Raw genomic sequence first — 12,033 nt, 5'->3', positions numbered from 1 at the left:
GCTCAATCTATGCCTCCCATAAGAGTATTGTAAGGGTGTAATAAGTTAGGTTGAGGCACGCTAATCGTTTTTTGTTCCCTGGAAGAATCTTGTTACAGAGCGTAGTGGTTGCACTCTGAAAGTTGGTGACTACAGTAACATTGTCATTCCAACGTACAATGGAAATCCTGGATGCTGAGTCAGAACAAACTTCATATGATACTCTCTCTATCATTTTATATACAGATGATAGAATACAATTCTTAGCTGTTTCCTCTTATTGTTCCTGTTGCTTCCACGCCCCTCTTTTAGGTCATGTAGTAGTTCAACGCTGGTAAAGAGTTTATCACAGTATATTAGATAGGGAACATGTGGAAGTAACTAGCCAACGTAAGTCATTACCACAGTGTACCCCCATACCTTTCATTTAATAATCCTTACTACACGTGCCAGTGTTAGGTATTTCCTCATCTTTTGATTCTAACATGTCCAAAAGTTCCATCAGTGTACATAATTTTCTGTGAATACAAAATGACAACATATTACCCTGACGTCCTTCTGGAAGGAAGGTTGAAAACATTGAATTACAACTAACGAAAACTTTCAATCGTAATATGAACCTGTAAATAATATAGGTTAATTCTTGAAGATATTATGACAAGTTTCAGAATTATTTAGGCAATATGAAAGAAAATATACATACACATCGATGACAAGGTCGGTCAGTTCGTCCATGGTAAAATAGGCCGTATTTTCAAGACAGTTTCTCACTCACTATGAACGACAGTGTCAAACTGTCAGTGCACAATTGACTTGGCCTACTTCATATAACAATGTCAGTCCATTGCAACAATGCGCTATTGGCAAAAATAATTTCAACAGTGAGTGACACTGTCCTTCCAGAAGGATGTCAGGGTTATCTGGGTTAAAGTATTGTCTGATAGATTTCAGTGGTAATTGTAAAAGACAATCGTATTGGAAAGTTATGCACTCTATGGTGTAAGACTTCAAACTGCTTTACAAATAGATTGCTGTGAATGGTACATAAAGTTTGCATGTTACGATAAACTGAAATCAACATCCCATTCAAAAACATTAAAACTGTTTCAGTAATTTTATGTTAAGTTTGTATACTGCTCCAGATCGGCACACTGGTTGATTAAACTGCATAGTTAATTTTTACTGAGTACCAAGCCCATGCAATATTCACTTGCCCTTGCTCTTTGCTAAATAAATGTTGTTAAAGAATATAAATATAAAATTCAGCATTATGTGTCTGTTAAAGCATCCACACAGTACCCTTCATGCAGTTCAGCATGAATTATTTGTTTGACAAAAATGAATAATAAATTGGCAGTTAATCGTTCATTGTAAATGTTAAATTTATTTTTAAAATAAACAATTTTTTGTGAAGTAAATAATTGTAGACAAGATTTGTCTTCAGTTTCCAATTTACATCTCTCATTGCTGTGGCTAATCCTACAGATTGTAATCAGCAGTAATGCGATGGTTTTGTAAATAGTTTTGGGACACTAAACCATTTTAGTAGGAACAATGTAACAGATTCAAACCTAAGCAGCAGTCTGACATGTCAATTTTTACAAAATAAAATCTTGAATCAATATGCTTCATACCTTGTAAGTCCTCTTTGTTACATATGGAAAATCTGCTTGGCTTAGCTGCTTTCTACAATAATTTACTCACATTACAAGAGCAAGTAGGAAAGAGAATCACACATGCAATGTAAACCATGTGCAGCTAGGGATGGGTGGAAAGTGTCTAAGAAAAAGGTGCTTATTATAAATGTGGAAGGTTTAAAATTCAATGGTAATTCACTCACTGAAAATCTGAATTGGTATAAAATAAAATAAGATGCTAAAGTACATTAAGTTGCTCTAATATGATAAATCTGCTGGTATAAAGCCTGTACTGCATTTTTCATTCATTAGGGGAATTTCAATCCATATCAGTTACTACCTTAAAATCTCCACAAAGTGGCGATCTTTTAGTGTATGTAGCATATTACATAAACCTGGCATTTGAAAAGTTAGGTTGAATAGGTTCAGGTGGCCTCCCAATCAACTGGTATGAAGTGAAATCACTTTAAACACAAAGTAAGACATTATTCTGTAGGGCTTGATTCTAACAGAGGTTAAAGGAGCCTAAAGTCCTTCCTACACATGCTGTCACGGAGTAACTTCCGAAGTGTGGGCTGATTGGAACTGATGGCTTCCTGTAATAGGCAGCACATCAACACAATTGGAGTTAAACAACTTGATATGGTGTTGCTGGAATTCTGACACATTCTTGTTCCAAAAAAAGCCAGAAATGGGCAGTTTTGAAACTTATGAAAAACTGGCAATGTAAAAAGGGATGTACTATCTAGTACATCACTGCTTTATTGAAATGAAAATGGTTTGTTATATGCAGCATAACTGAATTACAAAGTTGCGCATCAGGCAGTAAAACATATTAGTAGTTAGAAGTTTCTTTGAAATATTTAACAGGCTACATATAATGTATTGTGAATATGTTGAAGGTAATGTAAGAAATTCTAAGCTTGCCTTGTCCTGACAACTACTGTGTACGTGATGTAGCTAGTGGAATTAAATTTGGAAGAAACTCTGGATAGAAGCAGTTTACTGAAAGTTTGTATAAGTGTTTTGGAAGAATTTTTGTTGATCATTAGCTAAACTTAGAATGCCAATAATTTGGGTTGACTAGTGTTACATAGCATGTGGGTAAAAGACTTTTACTAGTGGGTTTCAGCACTGCTTAATCACAAACTATGAAACTTTTTAGTGGAACAGTGGTGATGTACTTCAAGTGATCTTGAATAAAAAATTAAAGATGGGCAGAGCAGGCTTAATGGTTGAACTAGTGGGACAATTGTGATGAAAACCTGGAAATAAGTGAATGTTTCCAGGTTGGAGAAATGTTTGCTCAAAGTATGCCTTGAGCTGAAGCCTGTTCTCTGTGTAACAAACTTTGTCAAACACATCCACAAGCTGTTAAAGGTTTTGACTAAAATCCATTCGACAGTATGCAAGCGGTGTTTGTTCAATGGTAAATAACCCTTGAAGAATAAATAGGTATTATGCAGCTGATCTTAGTATGAAGTCCCATTCTCATTGTCAGACAAGAAGTTAGCATAAATGGTCACTGTTGCAAAAGTTCTTGTTACCCTTCAGTTTTTTGAAACAGGAAAGTCTGAGGTGATGTTAATGTAATGTCATTAGGGCAAAGGATAATCTGCTGTCAGGAATGATGAACAAATTGTGAGCTTTCAAAGTACCTTGAGGAAATAAACTGCAATGTTGTAACAAATTTAAATGCATTCTTCAGATCATGGGAAAGCTTACACACGTTAACTGTCCTATGGTCAGTTACAGCAAAATACTCACCAGATGCCATGTACTTTGCCTGGCAGTGAAACATCAATCAGAAAGTGTGCAGCAGTCAACATATTAAAATATTGTTGTTCCCCTATGTAGTTATAAAGTTTTAGCACTAATATACATTAATGGTGTAAAATGTAGGATGTTCAATAGAATGCAGTTTAGTCAAACACTAGTCTTAAAAACAGATCAGATATAAAGAAAGATTTTTGTGGTTGTTCGTAGAGATCAAAAGTACATGTTTTGCAAGTGCCATGATCAGATTAGATTAGTACTTGTTCCATAGATCATGAATAAGACACTTCATAATGTGGAACATGCCAGGTTAATAAAAGATGTCTATATAAGATATTACATTACTCAAAATATTACATGACACTTAATATTTTTTTGGGTGGGGGTGGGGAAATTACCCACTTACTATATCCAAAAAATTCATCTAATGAGGAGTTGCCATTAAGAAATTTCTTTAATTTCCTTTTAAATGCTATATGGCTATGTCAGACTTTCGATGCTATTAGGTAAGTGACCAAAGAAGATACTTTTGTGGCAGCATAATTTACTCACTTCTGAGCCAGTTAGGTTTAACCTTGAGTAGTGAAGATCCTTTCTTCTAGTGTTGTAGCCATGTACACTATTACTTTTGAATTCATTCGGATTGTTAATAACAATGTTTTGATGCAATGCAAATTGCACGCTTCAGCTGAATTAAAATAAATACATTGTGATTAGCCTTTGTACTAGAGTGCAGCACGGCAACAAATTCTATAGATGCTTTGTATCATAAGTTTGACAGTTTTACTATTGATTGAGCAAAGGAAGTTCTGATGTCTGTTATCACATGAATGTACACATGTGTATAGGGGCTATGAAATTTGAGATATATTTAATAATGGCTTCAATACAATGGCACTTACCACATTGTATTGAGAGAATCTAAGCATTTAAAAACAACATTTTACCAGGATTTTGGACAGGCTCTTGGTATATGATCAATTGAAATATCTCGATACACTTGTTGTAAATGCTTACACACACACACACACACACACACACACACACACACACACACACACACACACACACACACACACACGCGCGCGCGAACCAGAATGGAAACGTATTCCTCATCTAGGTTGACCAACATACCAAGCTATGTAAGTGATGCATTCTAGCATGTCTCAAAATGGTATCATAGGAATTAGATTCCCAGAAAGAGCATTAATGCCACCTTTCACCAAGAGTTGGTTGAGAAAAACTGATTTAATTAAAAAAAAAAACTAAAGCTGAGACAAGATCACACGGATAAGAACTTCACACATTAATCCATTGCACTCACATGTGCTAATACTACATAAACCTGGCACCAGGAGACAAATTATTTTCACCTTAAAACATATGGTGCCAAGTGGTACTTTCAGTGTGTATCTACATGCGTACACAAATTTTGAAGACATTTAAATGTGTACCCTGTCACTGAACTTTTAGGTACACCTTGTAAAATGTAAATTATCAGCAAAACTTCCGAGGTGGGAAGGAAAATTCTGACAAATACCTAGCCACTCTCAAATGTTACATTAATTCAATTTGGGTGCTCATTTCCACTGGGACATTAACACCAATCTTCCTCCTCTCCAATGTAGGGAGTCCATCAGTGGTAAGTATAGGTTTGCCTCATCTTAGACACTAACCTTTCACATAGAATTATTATGATGTGTGCACAGTTTGACAGGTAGTTACATTAACCTTCATAAGTACCCAATATAATGTGGGTCTTCACAGTAGTTGTGATCAGCAATGACAGCAGAACCCATAAGGACATTTTTTGGAATATTATTCTAGAATGCATGCGTAAATACTGCAGTTACTACCTTCTGTAGCTAATAAATTCTCTTGGTGACATATGTGGTTCTAGGTCTGTCCCGACAGTAATTACAGAAAATTCATTTTTCCATCTTTTAACTACATCAGTATAAAACATAAATATATTTGTTATTGATCATTTTGGCAGCAATTTGTGTGTTTATAGTCGTTTCCCATTCCTCACTTCTTTCCAGAAAATGTGTAAACAGCTATTGCGTATTCTTAATGTGGGGAGTGCAGAACCAATCTAATAATAATAATAATAATAATAATAATAATAAAATGTGTGAAAATTTTTATTTGTTCTGATTGATCTGGAGATGTAATCCACTGATATATGCTCGCAGTAATCATGTGAATCTTCAGACCGGTACAAAAGTTTTGATTGTTTTAGTGCTTTGTTTGTTAGCTTTATGTTAATGATCTAGGGTAGTTAAGACCTAGAAATACAAACAAGACCTCAACAGTATTATTCTTTATTGACAGTGTGCTACAAAACATGTACTGTCAGCTTTTTGGGAACAGACAATAATTTGAATTAGAGCTGCAGCTGTAGGTCTGAGGCAATATATACTTATCAGCCAGAACATTTACGTCACAGATGTACTATCGATACAAACACGTCCAGGCAATAGAAGTGTCACCAGCTGAGGAATGGCTGCTTGTCAGACACACAGTGCATGTATCAGTGAGTGTGCTGTCCTTGTGTAGAATGGGGAAGGTGTGCAATCTATACGAGTGTGACATAGGACAAATTGTGATGACGCAGAGGCTTCGCACAAGCATTTCAGAAACTTGACGACTTGACGGGTGTTGTGGAGTGTGTTTCAACACCTGGTGAAACCATAGCAGGGTGAAATGGGCACATGACCATTGGCAGGGTGTTGCTTGGTCTGATGAATCCAGATACCTTGTTCACCATGTCACTGGGTAGGCCAGGAGAATAGCTTATTGACACCTGCACTGTGGGATGGAGAAAATCTGGCAGTGGCTCCATTATGCTCTGGGGAACACTCATGGGTCCAGTGGAGCTTTTGCAAAGCACTACGATGGCCAAAAGTATCATGCACTGGTTGCAGACTCCATAAACCCCTTCATGATGATTGTTTCCCAATGGCAGCGGCATTTTTCAACAAGATAATGGGCCATGTCACAAGGCCAAGAGTGTGATGGAATGGTTCATCATGGAACACAGTGCCAAGTTTAAATTGAGTGCTCACCACCCCTCTTCCCCCCCCCCCCCTCTTTCCCCCCCCCCTTCCCCACCAACCCATCTTGCCAGACTTGAACCCGATCGAACACATCAGACATGATCAAGCATGGTGTCAGAGCTCATCACTCCCCCTGCCTAGAATTTGTGGGGATTAAGTGACTTATCAATGCCGAAGGTGGATGTACTGGCTATTAGGTAGGTGCTTGTAATGTTCTGGCTGATAAGCGTATTTTGATTGTTGGTGAGAGAAAGTTTTATATGTGAAGAACAATGTTGGTTCTGCAAGTTTGCGAGCAAGGCTTGCTGGTAAATGTTCCACCATAGAGTTTAGGGAATGCATTCCAACAAATTTTGTTTGAGACATTCACCTCACTCACTCACATTATGTATGCCTATATTTGCCATGTTATGCAGTGAGTATAAAAGATGCAGGTATCATCAGGCTCAAGGATCACTTTTGCATCTGATTTATAATGAAATAATCACAAGACTGAAAACCAATAAAAGTAAGAGGCAATACAAAGTTATTGCTATACACAGAATAATGTTTCGGATCTCGGCTATTGTTGGCCAACTGCCTTGCCACAGTGGTAACACTGGTTCCCTGCAGATTACCAAAGTTAAGCACTGTTGGGCTGGGCTAGAACTTGGCCATTCGGTCTGCCGAGCACAGCAGGGTGCACTCAGACCTTGTGAGACAAAATGAGGAGCTACTTGACTGAGAAGTCTCATAAACTGCCATACGGCCAGGAGAGCAGTGTGCTGACCACAAGCCCCTCCATATCAGCAGCCAGTGATGCTTGTGGGCTGAGGGTGACATAGCGGCCGGTCAGTACAATGCTCCTTCATGGCCTGTTCAGGCAGAGTTTAGTTTTTATGTCAGCTAAGATTATGCTGAGCAGACAGAACATGCAGTCTTACTACTACAAATCTAAAATGAAACAATTAGTGCTGTACAAGTGGATCAATAAATCCCATTTCTGTAAACTGCAGTCTCTAGGATACTAACAGGAAATGTAAACATAAGTAAATAAAATATATAAAGTGGCATAAATTAGTTACAATGAAATTTCATAAAGGCAGCTATCAAATGAAACTATATGGGTCCAGAGACATTTCCAAGTCTCCAACATCTATTTTATTTCAGACTGAAGCGATGAATGGAAATTTGTACCAAGGATGGGATGCAAACTTGGGTCTCCTGCTCTCTAGGCAGATGCACTAGTCCCTATGCTACCCTGGCACAGTTGCTTTGCACAACTGCACTGACTACCCTAGCATGCCTCCCATGTCAATCCAAATTCCTATTCCCCAGCCCATTTGCTATTCCCCCTAAACTCACACAGCATTGTAGAGGCTCTCCAACTATATTGGAATAACACCTCAGCATCAAACTACCTGGGGTATCCTGCCTGAAAGCCAGGCATAGGTGCTTTAATCAAATGAAAATGCTGTGCGAGTTTAGGGGTAATACCAAGTGGGCTGAGGCATGAATGAGGATTTCGGTTGAGGACAGAGGCATGCTATGGTAGTTCATGGAGTTGTGCGAAGCCATTGTCCCAAGGTGGCATATTGGTTAGCACATCTGCTTACTGAGCAGAAGACCTGGTTTAGAATCCTGGCCTTGATATTGATTTTCATTCATCACTTCAATCTGCATATATACATCACAGATCATGCAGGGGACCTGACTTCAATTCTCGATGTTGCCAGGGATTTTTCCTTGGTGGGATGACTGGTCTGGGGTGCAATCAGCCTCATGAGGCCAATTGAGGAGCTATCTGATTGAGAGGTAGTGGCTCCAAGGTCAGAACGTCAACAAAGACCAAGAGTGTAGTGTGCTGACCTCATCTCCTTACATAGCACATCCATTGATGAATGACTGAGAACGATATGGCAGTTGGTCAATTACTGTGTGGTCTTCAGGGCCTGACTGCGTGTCTCCTATATTGCGTGTCTCCTATATTGTGCAAGAACTTTGATATTGATTTTACATGGAACACTAGTGAAATGGGCGACAAGAATTTCTTATATCACTTGTTTCCCTAATGGAGATACTGAATCGATTTAATGGTCATTGGAAATAAATTCATGATGTAATGAAAGGCAATAACAAAGTTGAAATGATGAAAATAAGTAAAATAGTGTGATAAATATTGATAAGTAATTATATAATTGTATAATTTACAACAAGCATAATTAATTTAGCAGTAGTTTATGTGAACTGGCATTTTAGCAGCAGTCTGGTATTAGAACCTTATTATAGATCAAGCAAAATAAAATGGCCTAAATGTGTTTGTGGCAGTGTGATGTAAACAGGAAACAGGTCATTAGAAATGAGAACAAACACCAGAAAATATTGCTCAATTGAAAGATTGCAACACTGGTTAGCTATGGGCTGTGAAAGTTAAAATGAAATTCAGTCATGTCAGAGCATGACCTGCATCTTCACCCTTACAAATTTTCTGTTTTGCACAATTAAAAACCTGACCAACTTTTGAATTTTAAAGTATGTCAATGACTTTGAATGACTTGGTATTAGGACAGCTGGATCCCCAGTTTTTCATATCATCAAAGGAATCCACTTTCAGTCTGTTCAGGCATGTGGACTCACAAAATGTGCACGATTATACCTGTTGAAGTCCTCACCAGTATGTTAAACAGCCATTGTAAAACCTTAAGATTCATGTTTTATGTGCAGACACTGGGCTCATTTTTGTGGACCTACTACAGTAACGAGAAAATAGAAACCTGAAAAGTAGAGTAATAGCTTGAATAAAATAGCTTTATGATTATAGAATAAAAGCTTTCATGGTCAGTATTTGTGTTATAGGTGATACTTGTTTTATGGGCTTTAGGCTGTGGTCCAAACCACAATTTTCTGTGTAATTTTTTGTCTTCTAGTGCTGGAGACATCATCAGTGACTTTAATGACTCAAAGCTGTTACAAATTAAATTCTGAAACATGCTCAGCAAGCCAAACTGTTTATACATATCCACCCAACAGTGTTGGAAATGTCATAAGACTGCTGTCTAAGATCACAGGGTTGTACCAATGTATGTTATGGAGCTTACACTGTGGAAGGGTTGGTGCTGTTTTATTCAGCACTAAGGCCCATGACTTGTCTGATTTCAATCCTTCTTGTTTTCTCTTAAGGCTGCCTTTGTGCTTTTGAATTTCTATGGTCTCTCTGTACTTCCTAGCACTGCAATGATTAGATCTTGATAACACCACAGTAACAGGGAAACAAATTTAGTGGTTCCCTGGTCGCAGCACATGATCTGCTACAGCTGATTTATCCATATTTCTGAGTCATTAAAGCCCCTGATGATGTCTCCAGAACTGCAAGATGAAACATTAGATGGAGAATTATGTTTTGAATCACAGCATAATGCTTATAAAACAAATATTACGAATAGCTTTGTCAGTGTAAGGAGCCAGCCATGCTTGATAAGGTTTTCCAGACAACACAAGCACATGAACTTGGAGAAACAACTACAATTGGCAGTCAGCTGGCACCTGCCAATTGACTTGCTGAAACATCACTCATAAAGTTGTTATAAACAAAGTACAGTTTATTACAGGCATTAGCTCTGATAATTATATCAAAATTCAGAATATCAGTACATGCAAAACCAAGGTACTTTTCCAGGTAAAATGTGGGCCCATTTCACAAAAGTTCACAACAATATGTGGTTATGCACTGAATTAACAAAATTAGACTTGCAGTATTTGTAAACAGCCCAAGATTGAAAACCAGTGGAGGTGTGCTTATATTGGTTTGAAATTCATCACTGATAGTAGTGACGTTTATAGCTTAAAAATACAGCCCACAAATGTGGTCTCTTAAAATCCGGGGCTATTAAGACACCACACTTAAAGCTTTATATACTGAATTCGGCATACCGTCATAATGGTAACTGCATATAAAAATGTCATGCTTCTAATATGTTAACTAGGTAATTCTACATGTATAGGGAAAAGATAAGAATATACAATTATTTAAGTACAGAGTCTTATTTTTATTTATGTACTTTAGTAGTGTAATCTGAAAAATCATTGTTCAGTCAGTATATAGAAATAAAACTACTTATAGGGGTGCTATGTGTTAATCCAAAACTTTAACCTAGCATGTAATTACAGAGTACACTGTTGTAAATGCTAGACAGGACTCGGAGTGAACATGATAAATTTATTTTTATGGTTAGATTGTCAGTGCAAGAGTTTGATTCTTATTTAAGATCTGTGGGAATAATGAGTCTTCATAATTTTTGTATGACAAGTAAATGCGTGACATGTAAATGATAAAGCTTTTTTGGATTGTATGAGAAACTAGTAAATCAGTTCACTTGGTAGCAATACTTGATCATTGTTGAGATAGTCAGAAATTGTAGCTCTGCAGTGTCATGAGTAATTAAATCAATTGAGGGATCAATACCGAATAATATTTGTGCCTGTGGGTTAATGAAATGACTAACAGCTTAATGAAACTACACCTCCATAAAAGTTTCTTGTCATAGGTTTAACTGAACACAGTGGTAATCACCAAAGTAGACTGCATGAAACATGTCTAAAATACTGCAGAATATTGTGCCTGTATTTGGAGATTTTATTTTATTGTGCTCACATGAGATACAGAATATTTAAAGGGAAGAGGATGCTCATAAGTTTGTATCTCTCATATGTGAATATGAGAGCCAAACAATCTGCTTGAAGGAAGATGGCAGTTACACAGAGAAAATTCAGTTAAAATTGCTTGAGACAACTTTCATTGGCAAGTCTAAACACCATATATGCAGCTAATGTGGATATTGTGGTGAAAATATTAAGATAAATCATAATATTGGTAATATTTAAATGTATATCTGTATTTCATCTGGGACTGGGCAGAAGTGAAATTCTGGTGATGTTAATAAATATCTGTCACTTTGTAGTTAATAACAATATGCAGATTACAGATGTTGATGCAAATTAATAGTTAAACTGGTTCTCATGTTGAGTCTGGAACTTTGATTTATGCCACCAGCAAACATGGAAATTTTTGATAGGTTATTAAAATTCTTTGACTATAACTTTTTACGTTATATCCTACACCTGAAGTGCCAACCTGTAGGCCTGCTGATAAGTAATGAGAATTTGTATAGTGTAAAGTGTGTTAAGTGATTCTGTTTTTATGCATGCAATCTGTGTTGCAATGTGTGATAGGGGTGGTTGTTGCCATAGGGTAGCCAAAGATGGAGTAGAATGTGTGGTCTGTAGGTTGGAGTTTCACTGGGATGACTGTAGCGGGGAACTGAATGGGGAAGTCAACGAGGCTCTCCTATTGAGCTGTAGACTTTGCAAAAAAAAGACAAGAGAACTGCTGAGCAGGAGAGAAAGATTTGTGCCCTTCAGGCTGAATTGGATCAAACAAAATTTGAACTAGATAGGTTGAAGGGGAAAGAGCTCAGAAACTGGGTAAAGGTAATAAGGACTGGGTGAAAGGTGAACAGATCTTCAACTTCAACTACATTTGAGCTAACAGCGTCCAATAAATTTGACCTGTTACCTAAAGTAGGAGGGGAAGAGCCTCTTACAGC

Source organism: Schistocerca cancellata, chromosome 4 (genome assembly GCF_023864275.1).
Source record: "Schistocerca cancellata isolate TAMUIC-IGC-003103 chromosome 4, iqSchCanc2.1, whole genome shotgun sequence".
Classification (NCBI taxonomy): domain Eukaryota; kingdom Metazoa; phylum Arthropoda; class Insecta; order Orthoptera; family Acrididae; genus Schistocerca; species Schistocerca cancellata.
The sequence above is the reverse complement of the archived record's forward strand: the minus strand, read 5'-3'. Positions refer to the sequence as shown.